The 17,835-nt window shown below is 39.1% G+C and overlaps 2 long non-coding RNA genes across 3 annotated transcripts in view; both read right to left on the bottom strand.

Annotated features, from left to right (window-relative positions):
- The window catches only part of LOC123384992, a 118,048-nt gene extending 108,170 nt beyond the window's left edge, over window positions 1-9,878 (bottom strand). For both annotated transcript variants that reach the window (XR_006596883.1, XR_006596884.1), the window contains exon 1: window positions 9,737-9,878. This is a non-coding gene — a long non-coding RNA (uncharacterized LOC123384992). The remainder of the gene's footprint in view (window positions 1-9,736) is intronic.
- Window positions 9,876-17,835, bottom strand: part of LOC123384994 — a 78,031-nt gene continuing 70,071 nt past the window's right edge. The window contains exons 2-3 of the long non-coding RNA XR_006596887.1: window positions 13,536-13,609; window positions 9,876-9,931 (exon numbers count right to left, since the gene is read on the bottom strand). This is a non-coding gene — a long non-coding RNA (uncharacterized LOC123384994). The remainder of the gene's footprint in view (window positions 9,932-13,535; window positions 13,610-17,835) is intronic.

Raw genomic sequence — 17,835 nt, 5'->3', positions numbered from 1 at the left:
CCTAACAGTGTCTTAGTCTGCACAGATTGCCATAACAAAATCCCGTAAACTGGGTGGCTTAAACAACAGAAATTTATTTTCTCATGGTTCTTGAGGCAGGATCGAATGCCAACAGGCTTTATTTCTGGTGACAGCTCTCTTCCTGTCTTGTAGACAGTTGCCCTCTTGCTGCAGCCTTCAAATAGCCTTTCCTTTAAGTACTGACATGGGGAGGTAGGCAGGAGGAAGCTCTCTGGTGTCTCTTCTTATAAGGACACTAATCCGATAAGGTAAGAGCCCTCCCATGATGACCCCATTTAACCTTAATTACTTCCTTACTCCAAATACAGCACACTGGGGGGTTAACACTTCAGCATATGAATTTGGGGGTGATGCATATTTAGTCCATAACAAAGGTGCTCGGAAAAACTCTCTAGTAGGAAATCTCTTTTCTTGGTATGCAGCTAGAATCTTCACTTAGCGATATGATGCCTTCCTAGTCTTCTAGTCTAACACAACATAGCTCTCAGGTGTACAAATAGTTGTATCAAATGAAAGGCACACAACGAGAGCCACCACCCTAGATAAATCTTCTGTAAGCTGTGACCCATGTAATATGAATAGGGGTTGCTCAGAAAAATGGTTCTTGGGTCAAGTAAACTAGAGAAATGGAACATATTAACCTATGCTACTCACAATGCACATTAAAACTTGAAAGATTCTGAGCAGGCCTACAGTAAAGAAACCTACTTCATTGTATAGAACACAATATTTCCCAATTTTTTTTCAACAAAGAACCCCCAGAACATAGTTAGGAAAATGTTGTCCTAAATCAATCCAATTAACAGAGTTTGGGGTGGTGGAGAGAGAGGGAGTTTGCAAAGTTTTCTCACTAAAAATCTCTTAAAGGATTATCTCCTTAATGTTTTATAACCAGCAATCCGTGGCACTGAGCTAGCTCTTCTGTGGTAAAGGAAAACAACATGGACCTAGAAATAAAGCACAAACTGAAGAATATGAAGCTCTGGCTTCTATTCCTGGTTCTGCTACCTACTTGTTCCCTTTTCTCAGTTTTTGTCTCTTTTCTGCAGCTTTCTATCACCAGTAGGCTTATTTTGTGCTATGGTTGTTAAACATATCAAAAATATAAAAGCCCCATAGGTAGGATAAATCAAAACAGAGACGTCCATGATCAGGATCACCTAAGTCATCCTTTTTCGCTTGCAAGGGTATCAAAGAAGGGGGGTGGGGAAACACCTATTCTTAGTAAGATAACCTTTGTATTCAGAAAGCAAGCATTTCTGACATTAGTGCTATTCCTGTGTCTCATATGTAATAGAATACAACTCCAAGATTCTGCAAGGACACGATCACACAGGTGCACACTGTGCACACAGGTGAGTGCACACTCATATACATGTGTGCATGTAACGAAGTGAGTTAAAATGAAGAAGTTCGGTTTTGAGAGCTGTCAAATCATCCAAATTGATTACATAAGCTAATTGATCTGTGCATACAAAAAGATTACAAGAAGGCCATTACACATCTTAATAAATCGGCAAAATATTTACTTCACATTAGATGCAATTGCAAACACTATGCAATGCTGGAAACTATCAAATTTTAACTTTTATTGGTTTGTTATAACACAAGATCTTATTTACAACTTTCACATTCAAATCACCTGTCATTCATCACTGTTCTTGGCCTGAGACAATAGCAAAAAAGGGACTGGGTCAATGATATTTTTGAGTCACACCCGTGAATAAAAGTAGTCAAAAGTTTTCACACTTCTGGTGAACATTAACACAAAAGCTGCTTTAAAATGATATAAAATTAATCCCACTTTTAGATCTGGATACAAATCAGATTAAAAGAAGCACAGGAGGGTCACCTGGGTGGCTCAGTTGGTTAAGCATCTGACTCTTGGTTTCTGCTCAGGTCATGATCTCAGGGTTTGTGAGTTCAAGCCCTACATGGGGCTCAGCGCTAATAGCATGGAGCTTCCTTAGAATTCTCCCTCTCTCTGTCTTTCCTACACTCGCTCTGTCTCTCTCTCAAAACAAATAAACTTAAAAAAAAAAAGCAGCACAGGAAAGTAAGCAGTGCTTTTGTCAGCTTCTTTATCCTGGTCTGGTTTGTGTGAACATGGAAAGCAGGAAAGTGTGGGCTCAAGCAAGGTGGGAGACATGGGGCCCAGAGACCCTGTTGGCTTCATTTCACTGGGATTATGATTACAGAATGTTTCTTTTAAAAGGGAACACTCATAGATATACAGAGACATGTTGAATTTCTGTACAGTAATAATGAACTACCAAAAAGAGAAATTAAGAAAACAACCCATCTTACAATTGCATCAAAAACATACCTAGGAATAAATACAACCAAGAATTTTACTAATTTATTTTTAAATTTATTTAAAAATTTATTGACTAGAAATTCATTTTCTCCTGGTTATGGAAGCAGGATCGCATGCAATCAGGCTTTATTTCTGGTGGCAGCTCTCTTCCTGTCTTATAGACAGTGGCCTTCTTGCTTTAGCCTTCAAATGGCCTTTCCTCTAAGCACTGACACAGGGTGGTAGGCACAAGCCCACTTCCGGTAAAAACATGAGGTGAGCCCTGCTTTGCTTGAGCCCAGCTTCTCTCTGTCACTCTCTCTCTCTTGCTCTTGCTCTTTCTGCCCCTCATGGGATTCTCTCTCTCTCCCTCTCTCTCTCTCTGCCCCTTACTCACTTGTGCCCTCTCTCTCTCTCCTCAAAAAAAAAAAAAAGCAATGGGCACAGGGGGGTGCCCAGGTGGCTCAGTCGGTTGAGCACCCAACTCTTGATTTTGTTCAGGTCATGATCTCCCAGTTGTGAGTTCGAGCTCAGCACTGGACTCTGTACTGACAATGTAGAGCCTGCTTAGGATTCTTTCTCTCTCCCTCTCTCTCTGCCCCTCCCGTGCTCGCTCGCTCCCTCTCTCTCTCTCTCTCAAAATAAGTAAATAAAAACTTTTTAAAAAGTATTTAAGATGAAATAAAATGGGCAGGGGATCTAAATAGACATTTTTCCAACAAAGACATATGCATGGCCAATAGGTACATAAAAAGACGTTCAACATCACTAATCATCAAGAACAAGCAAACAAACCACAATATCACCTCAAACCTGTTAAACTCAAAAAGACAAGAAATAGCAAGTGTTGGCAAGGATGTGAAGAAAAGGAAACCTTGTGCACTGTTGATGGGAATGCAAATTGGTGCAGCCACCATGAAAAATAGCATAGAGGTTCCTCAAAAAATTAAAAATAGAACTACCATATGATCCAGTAATTCCACTTCTGCATATTTATCTGAAGAAAATGAAAACACTAATTTGAAAAAATATATGCTTTCCACCATGTTTATTGCAACATTATTTACAATAGCCAAGATATGAAATAAGATAAATGTCCATCCATAGAAGAATGGGTAAAGAAATTGTGGGGTATATAAATATATGCACGCACACGTGTGCGCCCATACACACACACACACACACACACACACACACACACACACACAGGAATTTTATTCAGCCATAAAAAAGAATGAAATCTTGCCATTTGCAACAACATGGATAGACCTTAAGGGCATTATGCTAACAGAAATAAGTCAGAAATAAATACATATTCCTCATGATCTCATTTATATGCAGAATCTTAAAAACAAACAAGCACTTAGATACAAAGAACAGATTGGTGGTTTCTTGGCGGGGAGGATAGGTGAAGAGTCAAGAGTCAAAAGGTATGAACCTCCAGTTGTAAAAGAAGTAAGTCATGGATATGTAATGTATAGCATGACAACTTTAGTTAAAAATACTGTACTGCATATGTGAAAGTTGCTAAGAGTAAATCTTTAAAGTTCTCACTTAAAAAAAGTTCCATAATTATCTATGGTAACTGACATTAACTAGACTTGCTATAGTGATAATTTTGAGCATACACAAATATTGAATCATTATGTTGTATACCTGAAACACAGTATTGTATATCCATTATACCTCAATAAAATAAATAAAATGTTAAAGCACTCTCAGAGCACCTTAAATTCTTCTTTTACAACTTCTTTATTATCTGCATTGCTTCATAGACTATAAATCCTTTGAGGGGCAAAGATTGGATCTGTTTTGATGACTGTTCCATCCCTTAGCACAGTGCCTAGAATGTAGTGTATACTCAATAATTATTTTTAATTGAAATAAGGACAAACTAAGCTTTGGAACATTTTAGAAGAGGAATTTTCTTTTTCTGACTAAGAAAGACTAAGAAAGTTTTAAGGACAGAAAAGACAGTATGAAAAAATTCCAACACTGTTATCATATTACCACATTTATTGATAATTAATCAATGTCTTATTTTAAATGGGCAAAAATCTAAAATTGATGTTACATGCAGAGAATGACAAACTGCTGCAGAAATACAGACTCTAATAGCAGAAACAGCAGTGAGATTTACTAGGAAAGAAAACACACCTATCTTGAAGTTTATCTAGTCATACATTATTACCTTCAGCATGAGAAACTCCCAAAGAACTCCACGAATGGAATCTCTTTCTAAAAAGTAAGGTTTGGCAATTTACTAGAGTTGGAGCTTTTTCTTTTCTTTTTTTTTTTTTAAGTAGGCACTATGCCCAACGTGGGGCTTGAACTCATGACCCTGCGACCAAGAGTTACATGCTCTACCAACCGAGCCAGCCAACCACCTTAGCAATTTACTAGATTTGAACTAGGACAAACCGCAGTACTCAAAGAGGAAATTTCAAATGATTGTGTGTCTTAATATAGTGACTAGACAGAAGGAAAAAACAAACCCACATAAAGAAGGACCCGGGAATACAATAGATCGAATCTTCAAAACATGTAGAAGTGAAAACACTCATTGCTTCAGCCTGGTAGTACTCAGTAATCCTGCAGGGGTCTCTTTACCAGACTCCCAGGCACTCATGTTTGCTGTCCAGGTACTGCAACAAGAAATCCTGACAAAGAACTTTGGAGACCCAGAAATGTATGCTTGCTTGTAGGTCAGAAAGGAAAATTTTCAGAAAGAAAAATGCATGTAGGGAAAATGTAAATTCAAAGTTCTGAGGTACTATTATTAAGTTGCTTATTTTTTTAAAGCTATTTTGAAGTTTAAGGTTTAATGCTCAAAAATATAAACAAAGAGGAAATATATTGTAAAATACCAACAGGATTTTTTTAAATGCATACATATGCATGTTTATTTGTAAAGTATGTACATGGGTTACCATTCCCTATATGAAATAGTAGATTAGTAAACCTTAATTTCTTTCTTAATTTTTTACATAAAAACACATAAAAATTCTACTCCTTTCTTCCTATAACTCAATTAATTATCATGTGCTCTCCTAAAGCTCTGTGCTCATAGTGGATCATTGCCCTGGGAGCTTGAAAAATTGTAAATAAATCCTCAAGGTCATAAAATATACCCTAGAATAAGTGGCAGGATATTTGAGACAGAAAAGAACATTGGAGGAATAGGCTGATTTTCCCTCCATAAGGACATAATCAGAAACTCATTCTCGCACTATTAATTAAAACTGAGAAAAGGGGGGCTGCCTGGTTGGCTCAGTCAGTGGAACATGCAACTCTTGATGTTGGGATTCTGAGTTCAAGTCCCACATTGGTTGTAGAGATTACTTAAAAATAAATATTAAAAAAAACTTCAAAAAAGTCATGTAATTATTGGGATGATTATTTTTTTAGCAATCGAGGATAGATTTCTTAAACTGTATATAAGGTATATTAAAATTTATATTTTTTAATATTAAATTCCAAACCTGGAAAAAGTACTTGTTGGGACAATTTGACTGTTAATATAAATGTCAAAATGGAAAAAAGTCTGGATGCCCCCATGTCTAGACAGAGGTGAGAAAAATGGGGAGAGGGGAATGATGATTATAAAAGACAAAAAGAAAAATAAGGGAATCTGGATGGCATAAACAGAACCTGAAGATATAGAGATACCATTATCTCAGTCATTTTGAAGGGACATAAATTAAACAGGAGAAACCTATTTTATTTGTATACAGATGAGAACATTCACATGGCCAGTATATACCTCCATTTCTGTATAAACCCCTATTACCTTTAATAGTATCCTTACTATTTGACTTCAGCTGCCTGAGTTTGATCATAAATTCACCAAAAGAAATATCCAGTGACAGGAAGAGATAGATTTACAATTTTCCCTTGGGATCCCAGACATAAATTCAGTTTTTTCTTAACGCCCAAAGTTGCAGGTGCTTTCCATTTTTACAAATACATTTTCATATGACTTGTCTACTACGGCATGTTATAAATAAATTTCAGTTATTTCATTTTTCATAAAAGGCTGTGTATTAAAATCCCATTTCAACGACTAAGGCTTAGAACAAAAGGAATGCTATTCCAATTACTACTGGGCTCTTCATCAGCACACTGAGTGTTTTATTCATCAAGGTCTTCCTGTGGCACTAAAGTTCTATTTCTAACCTATTCGGTGTGTTCTTTCCCTTTCAGAATATTTTTTACTCCATGATTTCTCCTTTTTCTCTAAGAATCCTTTCACGTAAGCAATACTGGCTCATTTTTCAGCAAAATTTTTATCCTCACTCAGCAAAAAAAAAAAAAAAAAAAAAAATCACTGTAGTTGCCACCTGTTGGACATTTTCAATTTCCACAATTTCCTCTCAATAAAATGCTGACCAGAATTACAGTAATTCTGAAAGTGTTCTCACTAGCTCTTTATTTAACGCTGGAATAACTTACCACTGATGTGCTATTTCTTTTGATAGTTATACATTCTAAGACTGCACTTTACTACCGCCAAATCGAATGCAGATGGTTTCAATGTAGAAGCCACAATCTAGCCTCGGTCTCTTTCCTGATCAGTATTCTTCGTGGGGCTTTCACTTCAAACTGTTGATCCCAGGAGTCTCTGGCCTTGTCTTTATGACTTATCAATTTTCTACACAAACCACCTTCCCCTCTCAAAGGGTGAAACACTGAGATTATTACAAAATGGCCCCCTTTATACCATCATAACCACTATTCTTTTGCATTTGTCATCACTCAAATCACTATGTTTCAAATACCCATCCCTAATATATCATGCAGACATCATCAGGTTGAGTGTAACATTACTTCTTGAGCACTTACTTAACTTCCTCTCTCCTCCCACCGGTTTTCAACATTCACTGTACTTTTCCCATCTGTACATGAAATGCTGATTTGCTTTTCCCCATCTATCCTAAATTAGACCAAAACACAAACCAGGCCCTCCACCTTCTCAGCTACGAAGACTTCATAAACTCTGTGTACAGTGGTGTCGTGAGAAAAACTAGTCAAGAGAAAGATAATCCCATGATAAATGTTGAAAATTTCCATTAAGTCATTGCAGCAGGTTAATGGTGGCCCTCTAAAAGACATGTCCACATCCCAGAAAGTGTGAATTTGACCTCATTTTGGAAAAGCAGCTTTGCAGATGTAGTCAAGTTAAGGATTTTGAGGTTAAATCATCCAAGATTTTTCAGGTGGACCAGTGGCAAGTGTCTTCATAAGAGATACAAGGGGAGACACACAGAGAAGCCCATGTGAAGAGGGGAGCAGAGATTGGAGTGATACAGCCACAAGCCAAGAAACACCTGGAACCACCAGAAGCTGGAGAAGGCAAGGAAGGATTCTCACCCAGCGCCTCCAGAGGGAGCGTGGCCCTGCGAACACCTCGTTTGGGGACTTTTGGCTTCCAGGCTGTGTGAGAATAAATTTCTGTTGTTTTAAGCCATCCAGTCTGTGGCAATGTGTTACAGCAGCCCCAGAAACTAATAAACCCATTGTGATTACATACAGCTTATTTAGGAAGAAACATTCAAGTTAGGACTCCTGAATGCAAAACTTGTTAGGATCACAAAAATTTCGTCACCTAATAGTTCATTCATCCAGTAAGTATTGAACACCTATTGTTTGCCAGGTCCTGTGCTAATTATTGGGAATACACAGGAAAGTGTGGGGTGGGTGGGGGGCGAGTGCTGTTCCTGCCTGCATAGAGCTGACATGGTTAATGTTTCCAGTCCAAAATGAAACCAAAGGCAACTCCAATTTCTAAAGGAAAATAAATCTTGGAAATGTTTTTTAACTCTAAGTCCTTAATTATGTATAAAATAATTAATAACATGTGAGTAAGTTTTCTTCCAAGTACCCAGCTTCAAAAAAGAAGTAAAAAAAAAAAATTGGTCAAATATATTTGTGACTTTCCTGAGTTTAAGTCTTTGGGAAAATGGTTAGAAGTGCACAACGACTGGGAATGTCAACGGTGATGAAAATGAATATACCATCATTTGGAAGCGTTGTTTGTTTGCTTGTTTGTTTTGCTTTTGTTTTTGTGTTTCCTGGAAGAGCTCAACACACTTCTTGTATGTTGCGTAAACTTTTTTTTCTTCACTGTAGCCTGGACAAATTCAGGAAATCCATGAGGTGGAATGAAGCATGGAGATCACCTGCTTAACCATACCCACATCTACTGAGAACAACAACTATCATTTATGGTGACAATTATTTTCCAGGCACTTTGCCTAATGGTTTCCACACATTTGATCTAAAAACATCCCTAAGAGGGAGGTACCAATGACCCACTTTCTTTGAAATCAGCTATTTACCTGCATTCATGAAAACCTCATGCCCCTTCCCAGATAAATGACCATGGATTTTTGAGGTTTCTGTAACTCCTCTCTTACTGTTCCTCTCTACCTTTGCCTAGTTTTCCTCCCTTGCAGTTAACCACTGAAATGACCATGACTGTCTTAGAAATATGACCCAGAGTGATCATGGGTCTCCAAGAGTCTCCGTTTCTCATTAGGTAGAGCTGAGGGTAGAAACAGCTCCAGGCTTGAAGGGACTTTTTTTCTTACAGCCTGGGAATGACCACCATCTGCTCTAACCTCCCATGTTACATTCAGACATAATACACACTTTCCAACACGCTGTCATTGAGATTCTCCTCGCCCTCCCCTCTCCTCTGTTACTTCCCTTCTGCTTCATCCTTCCTGTGGTCCAAAGCAGTAGCAATGCCAAATGGAATCTATGGTGGAATTAGCACAGAATTTGCAGATTGTCTGATGCCTAATGGCCCGTGGTAAAAACCTAAAAGATGGGGCTTTAGAGCCACAGGGAATCTGTCATTACAAAACTGTATCTTAGGGGCACCTGGGTGGCTCAGTGGGTTAAGCATTTGACTTTGGCTCAGGTCATGATCTTGTGGTTCACGAGTTTGAGCCCTGCATCAGGCTCTGTGCTGACAGCTCAAAGCCTGGAGCCTGCTTCAGATTCTGTTTCCCTCTCTTGTTGCCCGTCCCCCACTAGTACTCTGGTCTCTCTCTCTCTCTCTCTCTCTCTCTCTCTCTCTCTCTCTCAAAAATAAATAAAAACATTAAAATTTTTTTAAGTTGTATCTTAAAAGGTACAACTGGTACCTAAAAGGTGCAAGACCACCAGTTTCAGAATCTCCTACAGTGTTAGAAAGTCAGCTTCTCAGACTTCATCTCCCCCAAGCTTACTGAATCAAGAACACAGGCTTGAGACCTGGGAATCTGCACTATTAAGATTCCAAGTTGTTTTTAATATGCCCTAAAGAGTAGAAACCATAAGACAAGGAAATTCTCCTAAGCAGTGATCGCTCGGTGGATTTATGCTGGTGTAGGTATAAAGGAGCAAGGAGGCAAGGAAAGAGGACAGAATTACCTCAAAAGACGAGCACCGGGGCGTCTGGGTGGCGCAGTCGGTTGAGCGTCCGACTTCAGCCAGGTCACGATCTCGCGGTCCGGGAGTTCGAGCCCCGCGTCAGGCTCTGGGCTGATGGCTCAGAGCCTGGAGCCTGTTTCCAATTCTGTGTCTCCCTCTCTCTCTGCCCCTGCCCCGTTCATGCTCTGTCTCTCTCTGTCCCAAAAATAAATAAACGTTGAAAAAAAAATTAAAAAAAAAAAAAAGACGAGCACCAAACCATATGACAACTGCTGGGTCTAGTGAAAAGAATACTGGATTGGGACCCCAAAGACCTGGGTTGTATGCTCAACTCTGCTGCTCATTCATTCAAAATGTGTGTATTAACTATCTACTCTGTAGCAAACACTGAAGGAGGCTCTGGGGATACAGCAGTAGGCAAATCCCTGACTTCAAGGAGCTCATGAGACAGACAATAACAAGTATGCACTATATATTGTTTAGTAATATGTGAGTGCTCTGAAGAAAAATAGAGTTGGGGATAAAGAGTGATGGAGGTGATGCTATTTTAGAGAGGGCAATCAGATATGGGAAGTAGAGGAAATGAGGTAGCAATCCATCCTCGTATCTAAGGAGAGACAATTCAGCTGGAATGAAATTTGTATTAGGATGGAATAGCTAGTGGGAAGCTTTGAGGAAAGGAGTGTGTTTGTTGTATACAAGGAAGAGAAGGAAGCTAGTGTGTCTAGAGCAATTGAGTGTCTTATGGACTAACTCTCTTCATTCCAGAAGCTTTATTTCCTCAATATGCATTTGTAGGTTAAAGTTAATTTCCTGTGTTTTGACCCATAGTGGGCATGGTCTGTGAAATTCCGATTTAATTTTCTAAGTACAAGGGTGACTTGAAAAAGGTCCAAGTTTGTGCATCAACAAATTAATCAGCTAGCCAACTACATAATCCCTGCTGCCATGGTTTTACAACCTTTCCCTGACATCTCTATCTATAAAGTCATCCTACCGAGCAAGTCAGAAAAGTTCATTGTATCTCAGTAGCTACTATTTCTAGTAACTTATTCTCTTGAATGCACAGAGAACCCTGGAGTTCAAGTTCCTAGCCATGAACATACAAGCATAGATTTGTTTGTCAGATTAGCTGAGGGTCAACGATCTGGATACCTACTCAGGCACAGAAGGGTTTGGGAGTGGAGATGGGGTGAGGAGGAGTAGCTACAATAAAACTTCATTCCTATAGGGAAAAGGACAGAAAGAAGAAAGCAGAGAGATGTCTTCCTATGACCAGGACCCATCATGGGATCCCCACCAAATCCTGGGCAGCGTAGAAGGCAGTATGAGGACAGCATGAGGACTCTAAGTGTGCACACAGCAGGCTCCAAGTGATGGAACCCCTTGAGTGGACCTTGATAAAAATACAGAGGAAAACGGGTTCCTGGGTGGCTCAGTCAGTTAAGCATCTGACTTTGGCTCGGGTTATGATCTCGCGGTTTGTGAGTTCAAGCCCTGCGTCAAGCTCTGTGCTGACAGTTCAGAGCCTGGAGCCTGCCTCAGATTCTGTGTCTCCCCCTCTCTCTGCCCTTCCTGTGCTCAGGCTCTGTCTCTCTCTGTCAATAATAAATAAACGTTAAAAAATAAAGAAAAAATACAGAGGAAAAAAACTAGAGACAAAAATTCAAAAATAAATTTCAAGATTGAAAGAATCTTTTTTTTTTTTTTGCTATACATGAAGTAAACCCCATTTCCAATTTAACTTACATTAGTGAACCTTTCTAATTCACCACTCAGCTGCCTCTCCTAGGTCTCTTCTGGCTACCTCTCTTCTTCTGTGGGACCCAGCAGTCTGTCTAATTTCTAGTCACACAGAGTCCTATTGCCCAGCATCATAGCACCTTTAAATAAAACAGCAGACCTCTATAGTTCCTTCTGGTGTATTTGTTTGTATTTAGGCCATGGTTTTTTTTTACTCAGGAAAAAGAAAAGGTAACCTCTCAAAGATGAATCTGGCTGGAGATGATCTTCTTGGTTTGAAAATGAAGACAGCTAGAATGGGCGATCAGGGAGAAGGAGATGAGAAACGGCCTTAAGAATAGATATTTCCATGTAAAGTACTAAATTGAACAGACAGCAATAACAATAGCAGCAAAACAACAACTACAAAAATATGATCTAATCTCTTTGGATCTGGTAGAGAATCCATCCAGGTATTGAAGATCTATCAAGTAACTATACTCTAGGCCACCGAGCTCAAAACCATACTCCATGAGATTCATCAATTCAGAATTTGAATTTATCAATAGGTACACTTTTAGAACCAATAATAATCGGCACCGTAGTTGCCCTTGTGTTTGTATTACTACCAAAAATAAAAAATTCATCTCAAAATTATGTTACTGCTGGACTCCACTGAGCGAAACCAGGTGCTTTCATAGGACTGTTAGCATGTTTCTCAAGCCAGATTCTAAACACCCAATCTCCTATCCACCTGAAATATGCAGTTATAAATGCAGCATAGAAAACAACATATTTTCATGATTCTACACCCATCTGTCCTTTTGACACTGATTTGCTTCAGAGTTCAGTCCTTTGCCTACTCTTTTTTCATTCTACATACGTGTCTCTGGGCAGTTTCATCCACTTCCATAGCCAGAACTACCATTTAAATGTTGGTTAATTGCAGATCGATCTCCAGCCCAGACTCACATGTCTGAAGTCTACCAGGCATCTACAGATATTCCATGGGGAAAAGAAACAGGAGAAAAGAATGAACTAACATTTGTTGAACATCTACAGAGCTCCAGCACCTCAGACTTGGCTCAGTATCATTTATTACCCCCAAGCTCTGCCTCCTCTTGCATATACTTCATGCCTTCATGGTTCACTTTTTACCCAACCACTGAGACCAGAAACTGAAGAGAAGTCAACTTAGACTCCTTGTTCTCACCTGACAACACATTTCACTGGTAAGAAGACTTGCTAGATTCTGCCTTAAAAATGTTTTTAATATAATCCTTTTTCTATGCCCATTGCCCCTGCCAGCTCCTATTCCTTTTCACGGGGGTTTATGTAGCCACATCAGCTCTTCTTTCTCTCTCTCATCTTGACTTCAGCAAATTTATCAAGATTGTAAATATAATCATGTCCTTCTCTTGCTTAAAATCTTTCTTTTTTTATATGAAGTTTATTTATCTATTTTTAGAGAGAGAGACAGAGAGAGAACATGAGCAGGGGAAGGCAGAGAGAAAGAGAAAGAGAATGCCAAGCAGGCTTCATGTTATCAGCGTGGAGCCCAATGGGAGACTTGAACTCATGAACCGTAAGATCATGACCTGAGCCAAAAACAAGAGTCGGATGCTTAACCTACTGAACCACCCAGGCGCTCCTTCCTTAAAATCTTTCTATGACTATCGATTATCCTCACACAAAGTCCAAACTCATCTCCTGCCGGTCCCTCTTACACAGCACCAACACTGACCTGCACACATTTTCCCAAGTATGCAACATTTATAGTACAGTGCTTTTGTGCATTCTTTTTTGATGCCTCCAGAAAACTCTCCCTGTCTTCTCTTTCTCCTCACCTACTCAAGTGTCCCTTCTCTGTACCAGCATGGTTATATGATAACATTTACCGTGCATGCTCTTTTCCTTAGAGTGATCTTTCTGAACTTTTACATTGTGAACTCCTTGAAATCAGACACTATGTCTATCAACCGTATGTCCCCAGCATGTAGTGCAGTGCCTGGAACCTAACAGGCTCTCCAAAGAATTTGAACAAACAAGTTAATGTGTCCCAAGTTCCTTTACCCACCTGTGGCACATGTGAGATAGGAAGCTATGACATGTTGAATAGATCATAAGATTCACGAAGCAAAGTATCCATGGCTAAAAAAAAAAAAAGGTATCAATGGCTAAGTGATACCATGACTATTGCACATTCCTAATTGAAGTTCCAACGGTAGCTCAGTCACACACGTTTTTTTTTAAGTTTGTTTATTTATTTTGAGGTGGGGAGGGAATCCCAAGCAGGCCCCATACTGTCAGTGTGGAGCCTAATGCAGGGCTGGAATTTACAAACCGTGTGATCATGACCTGAGCCAAAACTAAGGGTCAGGCGCTTAACCAACAGAGCCACCCAGGCGCCCCTTCAGTTACACACAGTTAAGGGATTTTTCTCTCATCTCTTATATAAGCATATTTCTAATTAAAAGACAAAACTAGTTAATCAGAATAGATGAATTTTACATAAAATAAAAGGGTGCCTTTGTGACTTAGAACAGCAAATGAATGACAAATGGAGACTCAAAAACAATGAAAAGTTTGGAGGCGATCTTATAGAAAAGTTAGTGGCAAAGCTAGAAGGAAGGAGGAGTGTTCTATTCTCTACACCATACTGCCTCCCTGTGGGAGGTTTTCTGGACAAGGACGTGCCTAAAGAAAAGCAAATCCAATTTTACCAATTGTAAAGTGGTTGTTGCTAGATTTTATGTCCATTTATACCAAAAATCCACTCCCAAATACTAGGCTGTGAATGGTGCCAGGGCGGTGATGTGTTTTCTGAAAGACTGATGCCCACTTTTATGGATTTGGAATAGAAACATTTTGTTAATTTAAAAACAAGTAGCCCTGGGGATGATTTTTACAAATGTCAAGACCAAGAAATGAAATAACCACAGTCTAATTGTTTTGTTTTTACTACTTTGAATAATTATACTTTAAAGGTCTTAATCATTTAATTTACTTATGAGAAATATATAATCCTAAGATCAATGTCCCTAAAAGTCAAAAATTGCAAAAGGAAGACCTTCCATTTGCTATGTACCAAACACAACATTTTTAACTTAGTTTTTAAATTATTTAATTACAGTGATCAAAAAATCAATATAGTCATTGAATGTTTCCTCCCTGCCTGGGAGCTCTCCTGAAGTAGAGCTTGACAAACCTAAAAAACATCAGATGTACTTCTGCAAAAAATGGTACAACCAATGTGAGAAACACTACAAAAGTCAATTTTCATTAACCTGGTAGAAAAAGTAATTCATGGAATGCAACTTTTCAAAAGGAAAAACTCTTATGTTTTAGGCACAAAATACGTTTTTCCTGATTTCAGGACTTGCTTATTCAAGCATGCCCCAAGTTTCTAACAATATACAGGCATCATTCAAAGTCTTCTGCCTTCCACAGAAGTCTTTGAGCAATTTCCAGAAATGAAATAATTGCTCATGATCTACCTTACTGCAAATATCTAAAAGGCTCTGCTTTTGAATTTCCGGAATCTCGAAAGTATTTAAATTCATGACTTGTCTATTTCCTGACCAGTTCTCTTTGAAGTGGTTCTGAATCCATGCTATTATTTGAAAAGTCTGGCTGCCAGTAAATAGTTGCTATTTCCTTGATGTCTGTGAAGCTGCTTTCTTTCCTGTGACCTTTACCTGTGGTACCTCTCGCCGAGACCACGTATGCACGTATAAGTCTGTGTGCTCTGGTCCCTACATGCGGTCCTTGTTAGCTGCTTTTACTGCTTTTATCTCAATGGGAAGGGAAGCACAGCCACAACATTGACCCAGCTGAATTCTTCTTCTATTTTCCCCATAGGTCAACTTCCTTTACTTAATGCACACATACAAATAAAAGCTGGAGTAACATTTTCTTTTTAATGATGGGCAACAAAAGTACACATGCCATGCACATGACCAGCACATGAATTCTGAATTTCTGTACTAGTATTATTAAATACCTCAGAGATTAATAAAGACAACAGTATGCATAATGTTTTCTTTTGAGCAATCAGAGGCATTAATTCAAGACATGGCAGGAGAAAGAGTTAGCCTGAGGGGAAGATTAAGAGAAAAGAGAGAGGAGAGCTAAGGGAATCTGCCGGGCACTCCCTCAGAAAACAAAGGCAGATACTTAAACATATTGCAAATTTAAGCCAAAGGGAAAAATGGATTGCTGGCAAGAGGAAAAATGCGGAACAAGAAGGAAAGCAAGAATATTTTCCATTTTCTCTCCTTTATACAACTGGGCTTAAAAGAGAGACTCTTCTTCTGAGTCAAACCACCTGGATTTCATCTGGAATTTGTCACTAATTAACTGTATGACCTTGGCCAAGTCAACCTCTCTGGAACAAAGTTCCTTTGTATTTGAAGTGAAATAATAATTAGATAATTATTAGATAATTAGGGCCATTTGGGTTCTAAAAATCAAAAGCACATTCAAGGACAACTGAAGAAGGCCGTTCAAGGATAATTCAAGGAGATGGGATTGAATTACTATTCTCACTTTTTTTTAATCAGATACTGAACACAATCTTCTCTTTAAGAAAACTCCACATGCCCCTAGATAAAACTTCACTGCTCCTCATTAGGAATGAAGGGAGGAGATGGGAAGGAAAGAGAAATAGAAGCCAAAGAAAGAGCTCAGAATAGAAATAATCTGTGGGAGAGGGAAAAGAGGAGGGAGAGAGCACCAGCTGGACAACAGAGAGAGAAGGAGGGAGACCCAGGAAAAGGGAACACTTTGAGACCTATAGATATAGATTTTCATGGCATATGCAGGGAGCAATATGCTATTTGGTACTGATAAATTTGACACGTAAGGAGCTAGAGAGCAAGGCTTTCTGTGCTAAGGGACACTGATTTCATCCTGTCACCAGTAGGACTTACCGCAGGGTTTTAAGCAGATTAGCAAAATGGGTAAGAGCATGGCCTCAAAGGCCAGACTGCCCACACCAAATCTTGTCTCTGTCACTTGATGTTTGGGTCATTTGGGGGAAATACTTTACCATTCTATGCCTCAGTTTCCTCATCTGTAGAGTGAGGATAACAATAGCACCTGTCAGTGCCTGGCACAAAGAAATCATTCAATAGATAAGGACTATGACTAGTACAATCAGATTTTCAATTTATCAAGGTAATTCTATGGGATAATTAATAATTTTAATTAATGTGGAAGATTGAGACGGAAATATGGGGCAGATGTTGGACTAAGCATAAGAATTCTCTATTAAAAAAAAAAGAATTTTCTAAAGAATGTCATATCTTTTCTCCCTCTGAATGAATAAACCAAAGTCACAATGACCTGTTGAGACTCACAGAGGAAATATGTTTGGGATTGAAAATATACAATGGATTAGAAATTATTGTACTGGTCAACATGACCTAGCCAGGGAAATGTTTTTATTATATCATTCATCACTAATGTTATCTCCTTTAATCAAATTAATCACTGGAGATGAAAACAACTATCCCCTAATTTGTCCGTGTGGGTTCTGGGGTAAATAAGCCAATGAAAATGAAGATACTGTCTTATAACTTCCAGCTGCAGAGGATGTGGTTGAGTAAGAAGCTGGTCTTGGATGCTAGGATGGAACTAAAACTGGGGAGCCATCTCTGAGAACTGGGTCCTGTGAGCACGGGACTCCCTGTGAATACTATAATGCCAACTTGTCGGGGTGATGATGGCCCAGTAACCAAACCCACTCCTCTTGCTTTTTCCTGGCCAGTAAATATGGGAACCTGTACAATGAAGCCATGAACTGGAAGGAGATTTTTAAGCCCATCCTAACCTGAAACAATTCTATTGGGAAGATTCTTAACCTGGGACCACAGAGAAAGAATGGGAGTGTAGAGTGAAATGATGATTAATATCAACTTAATGTTTTCCTATGTATGTTTTTCTGAATCCAACAAATAGGTCCCTTTTCCATCTTTCAGTGCCTGGAGTAAAGAGGGCTAGACTTGGTCAAGTCATGCATGTGGGTTAGGGGAATTGGAATCAGCTCTTTCTCAATTATTTGAGTCACCCAGGAATAACTCCAATAGTATAAAGGCTCACAGCTCTGATAGAAGCTCTACTGAAGGCAGGAAGAGTAATTGACAAATTATCACAATAGCCCAGGCAGGAGGTAATGAGGGGTTGAACAATGGAAGTTACCAAGGCAGATGTAGGAGTCAGCCTGGAGAAGAGGGGCAGCTGCTGCGTGCGGGGCAGCGTGGTATAGCAGTCGAGATTGTGCACTCTGGAGCCAGACGGGACAGATTCTAAATGTCAGCTCTGTCACATACCAGCTGTGTGAGCTTGGACAAATTATTTCACTCTTCTGTTCCTTA

The sequence above is a fragment of the Felis catus genome, chromosome B1, assembly GCF_018350175.1.
Source record: "Felis catus isolate Fca126 chromosome B1, F.catus_Fca126_mat1.0, whole genome shotgun sequence".
NCBI lineage: Eukaryota > Metazoa > Chordata > Mammalia > Carnivora > Felidae > Felis > Felis catus.
Note: the sequence above shows the minus strand (reverse complement) of the source record. Positions and strands in the feature narration are given on the sequence as shown.